The sequence below is a fragment of the Podarcis vaucheri genome (genome assembly GCF_965113315.1).
Source record: "Podarcis vaucheri genome assembly, chromosome: 11".
Classification (NCBI taxonomy): domain Eukaryota; kingdom Metazoa; phylum Chordata; class Lepidosauria; order Squamata; family Lacertidae; genus Podarcis; species Podarcis vaucheri.
Window position 1 is genome coordinate 56,949,320 of NC_138749.1, and position 12,706 is coordinate 56,962,025.

Below are 12,706 nucleotides of genomic sequence, written 5' to 3' on the forward strand. Positions count from 1 at the left end.
CCTTGTATTTCAGAACTGAAGATCCAAGATGAGCCACCCAGAACTATCAACATTCCAGGTGAATGGTTCAGTGTAATCATGAGTCACATTGGCCGTCAAGAGCACATGAGCAGGAAATATGACATAACCAGAATCCCACATTCTTGGACTTCACAATGTTCTCTCGTATGCAGGAACAGCCCAGAGCACTCTGATTTACTAAGGCATGGAACAAATTCTTCACTGAGTGGAGTCAGTGGAACAATCATGGGATAAATGAGGACATAATCTGGTTGTGCTTGTTCATATGGTTCCATGAAAGAAAGTGCTTTGGAGAGTCATTTAGAGTGACAGCAAGGTGATGAATTTTGATGGGCTACTCCTCTTCTTTCTAAGGCAGCGGTTCTCAACCTGTGGTCCCCAGATGTTGTTGGACTACAACTCCCATCATCCCTGAGCTCTGGGCCTTGCTAGCTAGTGGTGATGGGAGTTGTAGTTCAACAACATCTGGGGACCCACCGGTTGAGAAAGGCTGCTCTAAGGCATGCCAGGGAGTGTTCCTTGAACATTTATGCACTGACCTCTGTTCATTGCAGAGTCTTGTCAAATCAAAAGACAGGAGCGAAAACATTTTGGCTACAGCCCCCCAAAAACAGGTGATCTGCAAGTTAAGGTGACTGAAGGAAGCTTCTGCTGCAGTACCATATTCCACTGCTGAAGAGGCAAGCTGCAGGAGCTCCCACTCTGAAAAGTTCCTGCAGCTTGCCTATTTAGCAGTAGAATACAGTGGTGCACATGCAATGCTCTTATTCATGCATAACATAATTGTTTCGGATATGGCCTTTAAAACAGCCATCCTAGTTCAGCAAGGGCAATCTTCGGGCAGAAGAAGGCTTTGCATGGAATAGACCTTTCATAAAATAAAGGGAATGATCTGAGTGGCATGTGCAGATCACCCATTCAGTGTGCGCATGTGATCAGATACTGGTTGTATGTTAGTGTCTAAACCAGGCATAGGCAAACTCGGCTCTCCAGATGTTTTGGGACTACAACTCCCATCATCCCCGACCACTGGTCCTGTTAGCTAGGGATGATGGGAGTTGTAGTCCCAAAACATATGGAGGGCCGAGTTTGCCTATGCCTGGTCTAAACAATGAATAAATAAATACAAAGGGTTCACACACACACACAGAGCCATGCACACTAAAAGTATGTGTCATGGGCTCACACTCTCTAGCCTTGTCCCGAAGATGATGTATGCACTGTGTCAGAATGCCGTCAGTAGCCCCCGGCTGGCTGCCCAGGAAAGTATAAAGACAAGGAAAAGTTTCTTACCGTCCTTTTTTATTTCAATATTTACAGAGAGAGGCTATAGAACCCAGCCTCTTGGATAATGGCCTTGTCCCGAGTGAATCTCCACCCTCCATCTCTCCCACTTCCTCATTCATCACTTCTACGGGTGCTGCTACGTGCCCTCTGTCTTTGAGCTCTTTGCTCTCCTACTTTCAAGGCTCGCCGGGTTCCGGGAGGGTCAGGGATATTTTCTAAATACACTGTGTCAGCCAGCTGCTGCTCTGGTTATGTCTCCTCTTCTCCCATTATTTCCCAACTTTTCTCCTCATCTGCCTCTGAGCTGTGACCTCCCGCAAACCACTGTTGCAAATCTATACTGTCTTCCTCCTCGTCCTCCCTGGAGGGGTCAGGATGGGGAGGCTGCCTCCACCACTCCTCCTCTGCCCGGTCCCTGACATACTGGCCATACCTCACACCAGCCACATACTGACCTATGTGTTTAGGACCAATCAAGATCTCCCTTTGCACAGGGGAGTCCTGGTGTACATGTAAGGACCCTTCACCTGGGAGAAAAAAATGTTACCTGGCAAGTCTGGTGTGATTCTGCAACACCTGCCGCACATACTCTCAATGCATGAGGTGGGTCATGCTGCCCTCCCCCCACGGGGGTCTCAAGTCTTATGCTACAAAGGGAAAAGAGCAGTTTGAGTGTAATAAAGGTATTCGGCCGAGTCGAATGTCATTGCTATGTGTGTTAATTAAGGTTTGATGCAGTACAAGACGTGCTGTATTTAACCACCACTCAAGCAGATGCACCTTAACGATGTGACTAAACAGGAAAAAAAGTATCGGCCAAGTCACAGCTATGACGTTAATTTGAGGTGATGTTGATGACATCATATACCTAACAGTTCAGCTTGTAGAACATAGTAACAGCCAGGACATTCATCTTAAGCATGCAATGAGGGAAATACCGGCTGAATATGTTTGTCTTTTGGGCCCCACGCTCAAGAACACAGGAGCCGAAATGTGACATCCTGGATTGGGATCAGAAGCTGGGATGGCTTGTGGAAATCTGGGGCCTTCAGTTTTTCAGTATGCAGGAACTGAGACAATGGTCTCATTCCATCTTGTGACTAGGATGGGCCTTGCACATCCCATCCTCTGGTATCCATATCCATGACAACTGCTTCTAACTGGTACCTCTGGTTACATACTTAGTTCATTCCGGAGGTCCGTTCTTAACCTGAAACTGTTCTTAACCTGAAGCACCAATTTAGCTAATGGGGCCTCCTTCTGCCACCACACGATTTCTGTTCTCATCCTGAAGCAAAGTTCTTAACCCGAGGTACTATTTCTGGGTTAGCGGAGTCTGTAACCTGAAGCACATGTAACCTGAGATACTACTGTAATCACATCCATGGATTTATTATTATTATTATTATTATTATTATTATTATTATTATTATTATTATACCACCCTATACCGGGGGTGCTGGTCTTGGGGTGGTGGTCTCAGGTTGGTTCACAGAATAAAATCAGGATATAAAACCACAAAATACATAATAAAAATAAGAACAACAACCCAATAGCCCCCACAAACACATTTTAAAAGGGCACAGGACGTCAATCAGGTCAACAAAAGCCTGGTTAAAAAGGAAAGTTTTTGCCTGGTGCCTAAACGTGTATCATGAAGGTGCCAAATGGACTTCCCTGGGGAGAACATTCCACAGATGGGGAGCTACTGCAGAGAAGGCCTCTTCTTGTGTTGCCACCCTTTTGTGGAGGAAGCACACGAAGAAGGGTCTCAGAAGATGATCATAGAATCATAGAGTTGGAATAGACCACAAGGGCTATCGAGTCCAACCCCCTGCCAAGCAGGGGGGTCCGGGTAGGTTCATGATCCAAGGGTCCGGGTAGGTTCATATGGAAAGAGGCGGTCCTTGAGGTATTGTGAGTGCCATGACCCGAGGGAGTCCCATTGCCCACTGCCTTCCATTTCCCACCTGATGCGTCGGCAGCCACAAGGCATCCTAGAAAGCTTCTTCTGCCTTGCTTGAGGGATCTGCATATCCTCAGCTGCCCTTGTTATAGCACAAGTTTAGATTTTGTTGATACTGTATGCACTTACTGCAGAATTTTGGCCAAGGTTCTGGCTTCACAATTTGCTAATTGCAACACCTTGCTTGCAGCATCCAGCAGAACCAATTTGCTTCTGCTGATGGTTACCTAGGGTTACCTTGTTCTATACACCCTGCTTTGTATCTATGTTAGATAAAGTGATTAGATAACCCACTGGCACATTACAGCTAACTCATGTGATTTGTACATACTCCAAAATAAATGCTACATTTTTTAATGGGTGCAAGTTGCAAAATACCCAATACCCAGTTTTCAACAAGTTTGGATACGTAGGACCAGGTCTGAATATCCCTGAAGGCGCAAACTCAGCTCTGTGCTCAATCTCACTTTGTGTGTTGAAGGTCTCAGGTCCAACACCTACCCTCTGCTTGCTTGCTTGTTTGTTTTGAAAAGAATCAGGTGTCCAGTGATTAAAAAAAATATCTTCTGCTGGAAATCCAGGAGAGCCTCTGCCAGCAGAATAAGCAATCTAGGGCCAAACAGACAAATAGCAGATGAGGCAACTTTCTAAATTCCTCCATATCCACCCACGATACTCATTGGATGTCCTTAGGCAAGCCTTACCTGTCAGTCGCAGCAGGGTTGTTACAAGGATAAAATGTGAAATATGTGACAACTGAGACTCTGAAGCCGTGGGATAAAGCAGGAAAGAAATCTAAATGCATAATAATAAATAACTGGGAAAACGTTCTGTACAGCTTCTGAGGGCAACTTGGCTGTACCTGTTAATTCATTGTTCTGATGATTTAAAGCAATTCCTCACTGCAATGTTCCATGCTGGTTTCCAAACTGTGGGCTTCATGTTTGCCACGACCCTCTGACCATGACTTGGGCGTGAGAGGGAAATTCTTCTGAATCACAACAAAGTCTCCCAGTGTCCTGACCTTCTATGGCAGAGATGGGGAAGCTGATGATGTTGGACACACTATGGAAGCTCTCCAGATGTTGTTGGAATCACCATGTGTGGTCACTCACTGACCACAGGCTGTTCTGGCAGGGGATGATGGGAGATGGAGTCCAAGAACACATGGAGGGACACAAGTTCTCTACCTCTGTTCAGCAGGAAGTGTTTCCTCAAGACACCTTGCTTGGGACGGTTTCTCCAAGTGAACAGAATGTCTGGATGGACGAGTTCCCCTGACAGAACCTGGCAATAATTTAGCAGTTTTACATTTTAAATGGCCATAATGATACTGTAGACTTCAAAGCTCATACCTGCCCAAAGCAAATGGAACAAGTTCACACACCGCATTCCCGCCCCTCTCTGACGTTAGTAAGATCTATACAAAATCACAACTATTGACGTAAAATTACCAGGCTTTTAAAATCTTGCTATAACTAATTTGCCTATTTCACATGAATAAAGCACGAGCCTGAGCATACTGACTCAGAAGTAAGTTCCACTGTGTTCAACAGGACCTACTCGTGGGTAAATATAAAGAGGATTGCATAATTTGCATATAGCTGGTTATTGGGCAAAAAGATTGGAATCCTGTAACTATTTACATGCAAGTAGCATCCACTGAGGACGCGGGTGGCGCTGTGGGCTAAAGCCTCAGCGCCTAGGGCTTGCCGATCGAAAGGTCGGCAGTTCGAATCCCCGCGGCGGGGTGCGCTCCCGCTGCTCGGTCCCAGCGCCTGCCAACCTAGCAGTTCGAAAGCACCCCCGGGGGCAAGTAGATAAATAGGTACCGCTTACCAGCGGGAAGGTAAACGGCGTTCCGTGTGCTGCGCTGGCTCGCCAGATGCAGCTTTGTCACGCTGGCCACGTGACCCGGAAGTGTCTCCGGACAGCGCTGGCCCCCGGCCTCTTGAGTGAGATGGGCGCACAAACCCCAGAGTCTGTCAAGACTGGCCCATTCGGGCAAGGGTACCTTTACCTTTACCTTTAGCATCCACTGAATTCAATGGATATGACTTCCGGGTATATATATATATATATATATGCATTGTGAATCATATTTTTAAACTGTCCATTTGTAATTTTTACAAATCTTTCAAGATCATCCCCCCATAAGCTTAACATTGCATACACATGGATAGTAACAGAAAGGAAATAAATTAATGCAGAAAATCTGCATATAGAAAAGCAAACCAGAGTCAAATATTCACTGAGTATTCAGAGATCTTGACAGTACCACCCCAAAAATATAAAGCTAGTTGTGCTTCTTAAAGCCTTAAATTTTGGCCTCTGATTTAGTAGTTATTTCCAGTGTCAAAAGCATTCACCAGGTAAGGTGGCAGAATGATTCTCTGGCACCTTTTATATTTTGCAAAATCTTCTTAAAGGTGCTTACATTTTTAAGAGTGCAGGATCCTTTGGGCAGGAAGCAGCTGCGGTGGCGAAAAGGTCTAGGAGAGCAGATGGGACTTCCTAGACTGCCTGAGTCATCCTGGAAGAAGATGTGGGTCGGGTAGACACCTTTGGACACAGAGTGCAGACTGCTCCTTCTGTGGTGGGAATGGTGGTCCATGCATTGGCCCTATCAAGGGACTTGGGTAAAAGGTAAAGGTAAACGACCCCTGGATGGTTAAGTCCAGTCAAAGTGACTCTGGGGTTGTGGTGATCATCTCGCTTTCAGGCTGAGGGAGCCGGCGTTTGTCCACAGACAGCTTTCCAGGTCATGTGGCCAGCAGGACTAAACCGCTTCTGGCACAACGGGACACCATGACGGAAACCAGAGCGCACAGAAACGCTGTTTAACTTCCTGCCACAGCGGTACTTATTTATCTACAGTGGTACCTCGGGTTACAGATGCTTCAGGTTACAGACGCTTCAGGTTACAGACTCCACTAACCCAGAAATAGTACCTCAGGTTAAGAACTTTGCTTCAGGATGAGAACAGAAATTGTGCAGTGGTGGCGCAACGGCAGTGGGAGGCCCCATTAGCTAAAGTATTACCTCAGGCTGAGAACAGCTTCAGGTTAAGAACGGACCTCCAGAACGAATTACGTTCTTAACCCAAGGTACCACTGTACTTGCACTGGTGTGCTTTCGAACTACTAGGTTGGCAGGAACTGGGACAGAGCAACAGGAGCGCACCCTGTCACGGGGATTCGAACCACTGACCTTCCAATCGGCAAGCCCAAGAGGCTCCGTGGTTTAGACCACAGCTCAGGTCAGCAGTGGAGGCTGCACACAGCCCTCATAGACTAGCAATTGCAAATAATAGCAGCTTAGATTCTTGTGTGGGTTTTCAAAGGTTATTAGAAACCTCCACGGCAATTCCCTTTTCAGAAGCCTGTATCTCACTCAGGGTTGCTAACTCTCCAAGGGAAACCTGCAGCTGTGCTTTTAATGGTAGCTTGACATGCAGACATCAGCAGGTGGCAATATTTATTTGAGAGGCAGTGTGGTGCAGCGGTTAGAGTGTCAGACTGGGATCTGGGAGACCTAGAGTCAAATCCCTACTTAGGCATGACACTCACTGGGTCTTCATGGTCCAGTAAGTATCTCTTCAGAAGGATGTTGCGAGGGTAAAACTGGCGAAGAACCAGGTGCACCACTTTGAGCTCTTTGGTAGGAAAGGCAGGATATACATTAAAAAAATGTCTCCTGCTGGCAAAAGTTGCATCAAATGATTTCTGCACCTTTAGCTGTTGTGCAAGGCACAGCAGGGCCCCCCCCCCCCAGTTAGCAGCCTTGATCTCAGTTCACCCCGTTGTATAAAATTAGCTCCGACCCCGCTTGGGACAGCCTTTTCTAAACTGCGAGTTTCTTCCCTGAAAGGTGTGGCTGGTGAGAACTTTGGGCACCAAAATTTCCCACTCGCTGTGTCTCTAGGTGATGTGTCTTTAGTTCCAAACATACTGTCTGGAGCTGCTGCATATAGCTTTGAAACTGCTTCAAAGGAGTACTTCACAGGAGAGAGAGAGGGGGAGCGTGTTACTTTTCAGCAAAGTTCGGGTGGGTGGAGTAGCCAAGGCCCCACCTTAGTCTTGGCTTGCATCCACCCTAGTGTTTTTATTATGACACACTGTACAGGATTTGTTCGTTCCCCGGGGCACATGTTGTACATGTCGCAGGGCTGAAACTGAAAAATTAACTTTCTGTCTGCTCTTGAGTAATTGCACCTCCTTGGCTTCCACGCACTTTTTTCACCTGCAAGGTGTAATAAGAAACACTTTGAAGTCACTCCTGCATGCTTTTCTTTACCCTTTACCTGCCACTTAGACGCATGCTCACCATTCAGAAATTACCAACATGTTGGTAATCTGCTTATTTCATCCGTGGCTGTGCGTGACTGATCTTTCCTGATCTGTACCTCTCAGAACAATGAAACCTTGCCTGGGGAATGTTCCTCAAACAAGTGTACATGTTATGAACGTTCCACTGAAGCCACTTCAAATTGGGCCATCCTAGACAGCTTTCTGGTCTCCTACCTGATCTGCTCTGTCAGGTGACAAGGAAAACCTTCTCAAACACAATGAAGCTTCCTTCCACCCCCCAAAACAGGCACAGAAATACATACGTTGGGGAAAGTTTGCACATGTTAGTGAAAGTCACGGTCACAGGTGCATTGCATGAGGGGGACATTGCCTGCAAAAATATGCACATTAGATAAAATTGCATACAAAAATGTGTTGTGCGTCAGAAGAAGGGAGTAGTAAAATACTGAGAAATTTTCATGAGGCCTTTTAAAAAATATATATATGGAAACTTATGGGGAAATGTGGCAAACTGGACTTAAGCTGGTGAAAATGAGAAACTGAGAGAAACAGAACAGGCCAACTGGCCAGGCTCCAGCAGGTGAAACAATCAGAACAGGAGTAGGAACAATAAAAAACAGCAGAACAAGCTACACGCATCATCACAGACCCATGCGTGTACCAAACAACTTAACAGGGTTCTGCTGCCTGCAAAATATTGGTAGCTATTTCAGAAGGGATGCTGGATACCTGAAAGCATTATTCACAAATGCCATCTTTTAAAAAGACAAGTGATGGGGGTGCTTAAGTGGAGTATTGGTCAGGGGCCGAATGATGCGAGTAACAGAAATTTGCTGTTTCTTATTAAGATTCTGAGTTGTTTTGAATAGTGCTTGTTTATTCTGGGTTCCCAGAGCACAATAGGGACGGATTTCAGCATGTATCTCCATCTCATTCTGCGTGGTACAGTCCAGGCTACCACAAGATATTTTGTGGCCCGTGGCTGACAAGATGGCCCCCCCATCCAGAAGCTGACTGGGTGACCAACTGAGTTTTCCTTCAATACTGGCCATGGGATCGTGCCCTCCGCTGTACTAGAGGGTAGCCAGTTAATTCTTCAAAGAACGCAGCACACAAGTTGCATATCTTCCAGCAAAAGGGGGTGTCTGGAGGGCTCAGAAGGATGCTCCCCAAGGCTTTGCCATTTGAGGTGGTTTCACCATTCTGCCTAATTGCAGTTTTGTGGATTGAAGGAAGCTATGCATCTCGTTGGCCGACTGTAACGCACATAGGAAGCCCCCACAAGGAACTTCCTGTGGGTGAGATTTTAGGACCCTTAAATCTTAACACGTTGCCCTGCACCACAGGACAGGATGAAATGAGGGCCTTAGCTCTGATTCACTTTCAGCGAGTGGCAGAGGATGGCGACAGAAAGATGAGAACATCTGCATCAGTCTTCAGCATGACTCTCTTAGTGAAGTCATCACACCTGTGAATTGCCTTGTTATCTAATGTCTCTGTACAGTGGAGAGCATGGTTAGAGCATCACTCATCACTTCTACAGTATGTGGCACCCACGTCAGCTTTCCTGGAGGACAAGCATGATGTTAGTGACACAGAAATGTACACTCCAGAGGTCGACATGACTGCACCACACACTCCACAGCTGCCTTTCACAGGACTGTGCTGCCCAACGAAGCCGTAACTGGCAAGCTTCATTACATAACCATAAGAGTCATATGCCACCTTGAGCTCTGTGGAATATAAATGTAGTAAATAAAAGTAAATAAATAGGAAACACCCATGCATTGTATTGAGGTGTGAGCGCTGGTGGAGGAAGGGGGGGTGCGGTAGGTGTGGTCTGCCCTGCATCATCTCTGAGGGGGGGTTACATCGCCCCCGCCCCCCTGGGATGCTCGCTGCTCTCCGTGGGCGGCTAGCCCTGCCCTGTAGGTGGCTAGCCCCACCCCCGGGTGCACAGCACAAGCGCCGCTCCAGGTGCTGGAGCAGCTAGCTGTGCCTCTGGGTGTGAGGGGGTCATGCTGACTAATTCTGCCTTGACATTTTGCGCTCTGGCTTGGCCCCAATGCCTGCAACCAACTGAACAACTGCACAAAGGAAAACTTCATGCAGACACATGTACACCTTAAGACCTCCATGCAACTGAAATCGCAATTGCACAGGGTTCCAGATTGCACAGAAGTCTTCCCTGGAAAAGCTGAATGGAGGAAGTGAGATTTCCGTGGCATGACTAGCCAATGTAGTTGTGCGTAGATACAGTGCACCTGAGTAGCACACTAACACTGTTGTGACTGTTAGACAGCACTTTCCTTATCAAATGAGACGTCACATTTTAACCATTTAAAATGTAATGCCCGGGCATAGTTTTTGTGGGCGCTCTGCTGGCAACTTGTGAGTCATTTTACAATTACTTTAATGATTCCTCCCTGAGAATTTCCAGGGCAACTTGGATTGCTGGCATTGGCGTGATCCAACATGTTCTAACTGATTGCTCCATGATTCGGCCCCATTTCCAGAGCCAAATCACATGACGAACTCTGGCCTAGTGAGTGCAATGTACATGCACCGGTAGCATGACGATCAAATGTACTCATGGGACTGCTGATGGCATAGGCAGAATGATATGTGGGTCAAGTCATGTGCATGTGCCCATGCCACTATTTCTGGGGTCCATAGCGCTAGATCCTGTGCATAGCAGTTGCCATAGATCATAGGACTGCAGAGCTGGAAGGGATCAACTAGTCCAACCCCACCACAATGCAGGGATCCAGCTGCAGAACTGGCCTGATGGTGAATTCAGCCCTGCAGGAGGCAGAGGAGCACCACCAGAAAGGGCCAAGTGGGACTGTTTGCTTGTCACCTCTGTTCCCCACAGTGCCACACAGACCCATGGCCTTGTCAGTTTGCATTTCTTGGTGCAGAAAGTATTGATCGGATGTGTAGAGATCTTTCCTATTCTAATTAATTCAAGAGGGCTCTGAAAGCTTCTCTGTGTTAAAGAAACAAGCAGAAGGTTCATGATGTTTGGGTTATTCCTTCAGAGACGCTGAGTACAGCTGGTTTGAACTGGTTCTCTTATCTCTTCTGTCAAGGCCATGCTGACTATAAGAGGCCAGAAGGAGCTTGGTTTAACTTTCTCTTTCTATCTCTTTTCCTTCTGGTGTGGTGTTGTGTACACAGTATGCTTAGTGTTAAGGTTTAGACTTATTACAAATTATTGCAAGCTTAAGTTAAGTCTGAGGACGCGGGTGACGCTGGGGGTTAAACCACAGAGAGCCTAGGACTTGCCAATCAGAAGGTCAGCAGTTCGAATCTCCGCGATGGGGTGAGCTCCCGTTGCTCGGTCCCTGCTCCTGCCAACCTAGCAGTTCGAAAACACGTCAAAGTGCAAGTAGATAAATAGGTACCACTCTGGTGGGAAGGTAAACGGCATTTCCGTGCACTGCTCTGGTTCCCCAGAAGCGGCTTAGTCATGCTGGCCACATGACCCGGAAGCTGTACGCCGGCTCCCTCGGCCAATAAAACGAGATGAGCGCCGCAACCCCAGAGTTGGTCACGACTGGACCTAATGGTCAGGGGTCCCTTTACCTTTAAGTTAAGTCTGCTGCAACTGCATTTCTTATGGACAGTGCCCATCCTGAATGTTTTGGATTTGTGACCATTATGTTCATTTGCCTTCAGTAGCAGTAAAGCTCTGCTGGATGAAATACAATTGCCTCTGGCCTGGTTTTTTTGAATCTTGCAATGTGTTTCAGTTTTTACTCTGCTAACTATACACTGGAATCTGCTATGGGTCAATATTGAGTAGAATTCCACACCAGGCCCCTCTGCCACCCACAGAGGCTTGCCCAGACCCACCGGGGCAGAGGGGCTCTCAGCTCAGCAAGCCAGGAGGGCATCCCTGGAAGGGCGGCATGCCCAAAGCAAAAGGAGGGGGTGGCGCATTGGCAGTGCAGTGATGGCCAGAGGTGCTGCCTGAATGGAGCCACTTCTGGGCACCTAAGTCCCAGCACCCAGGGCAGGAAGAAACCCCACTGGTCTTGCTGAAGAGGGTCCAGACTAGGTGTGCACAGCATTCTTCTAGGCAACCCAAGGAGGTGGCCTGATCCACTCTCCCCAGGGCCCCTCCAGCAGCCTCTTCCTCCTCATTAGCAGTGCAAACAAACAAACAAACAAACAAACAAACAAACCTCCACCAATGAAACACAGCCTCTTGTTTTTGGCTGAGCCAAAATCTTCCAGTTTCCAAAGGTTTATCTTGAAATTCAAGGTCATTTGTAATTTGCGCCAATCGCTCTTCATTTCCATTGCTCCTTGTTCTAAAGGCACGAGCTCCATTCATGTAGGGCCATTGTGTGTTTCTATGATTCTGCGATTAAAATGCAATATATGAAATTGCTCTAAGTCCAGAATGAGCTTTGCAAGTGAGCTCAGCTTTGCAGTATCCTATAATAAGGGCTCCCTTGCAAATGCGGGCCATTTTAATTGCATGTGCATAGCAGAAGCAATCATCGGTAGACTTCAGAGTTATAACCTGATTACGAGCTCATTTACATGGCAATGAGAAACAGTTCAGGTGCTACTTATTTGAACCAGGAGCACGGATAGTAGCTATTGTTTCCTGATTCGCTCTTCTGCCTACTGTGAAGATTCCCTGTCATCTGCAATTATTACAGCTTTCATTATGAGTGTCCTTACACGCACCTGTTTGGGCAAATGCCCTGCATCATAGCCGTTCTTCTTTGATTCATACAGTAGGTCCTTTAAAGGCAAAGAAAACAAAGGATGAAAATAAATGATGGCCCTCGAATGAATGAATCAGAACCCACTGCAACTGTCTTCCCATTGACTTCTATCCCTCCTCCCAATATTTGTGCATCTCTACCCACTTTGTGCGAGGACCAGGCACTCATCCTTGTATGCCCCTGTTGTAAGATGTGTGCGTCTCCTAAGGCGATCTGAAGGCAGAAAACTCTCCAATAAGCAGGCCCCCTTAAAGACAACAAAGGCATATAAACCTCCTCAAAGTAACCGAGTGTCTCTTGTTCCTGGCTTCTAAGAGGCTTTGTTGTTTCATGTCCATATTGCCTTTTTATCCTTTTGTTTTATGGTGCTAAGAAGC

The 12,706-nt window shown here is 46.9% G+C and overlaps 2 long non-coding RNA genes across 3 annotated transcripts in view; one reads left to right on the plus strand and one right to left on the minus strand.

Moving 5' to 3' along the window:
- Positions 1-12,706, plus strand: part of LOC309542766 — a 142,963-nt gene that overhangs the window by 22,010 nt on the left and 108,247 nt on the right. The gene's annotated exons all lie outside the window — the stretch shown is intronic.
- On the minus strand, positions 3,611-6,138 carry LOC309514565. The gene is made up of 2 exons (XR_014212066.1): positions 5,712-6,138; positions 3,611-3,883 (listed from the first exon to the last, which is right to left on the minus strand). It is a non-coding gene; the product is annotated as an uncharacterized lncRNA (long non-coding RNA).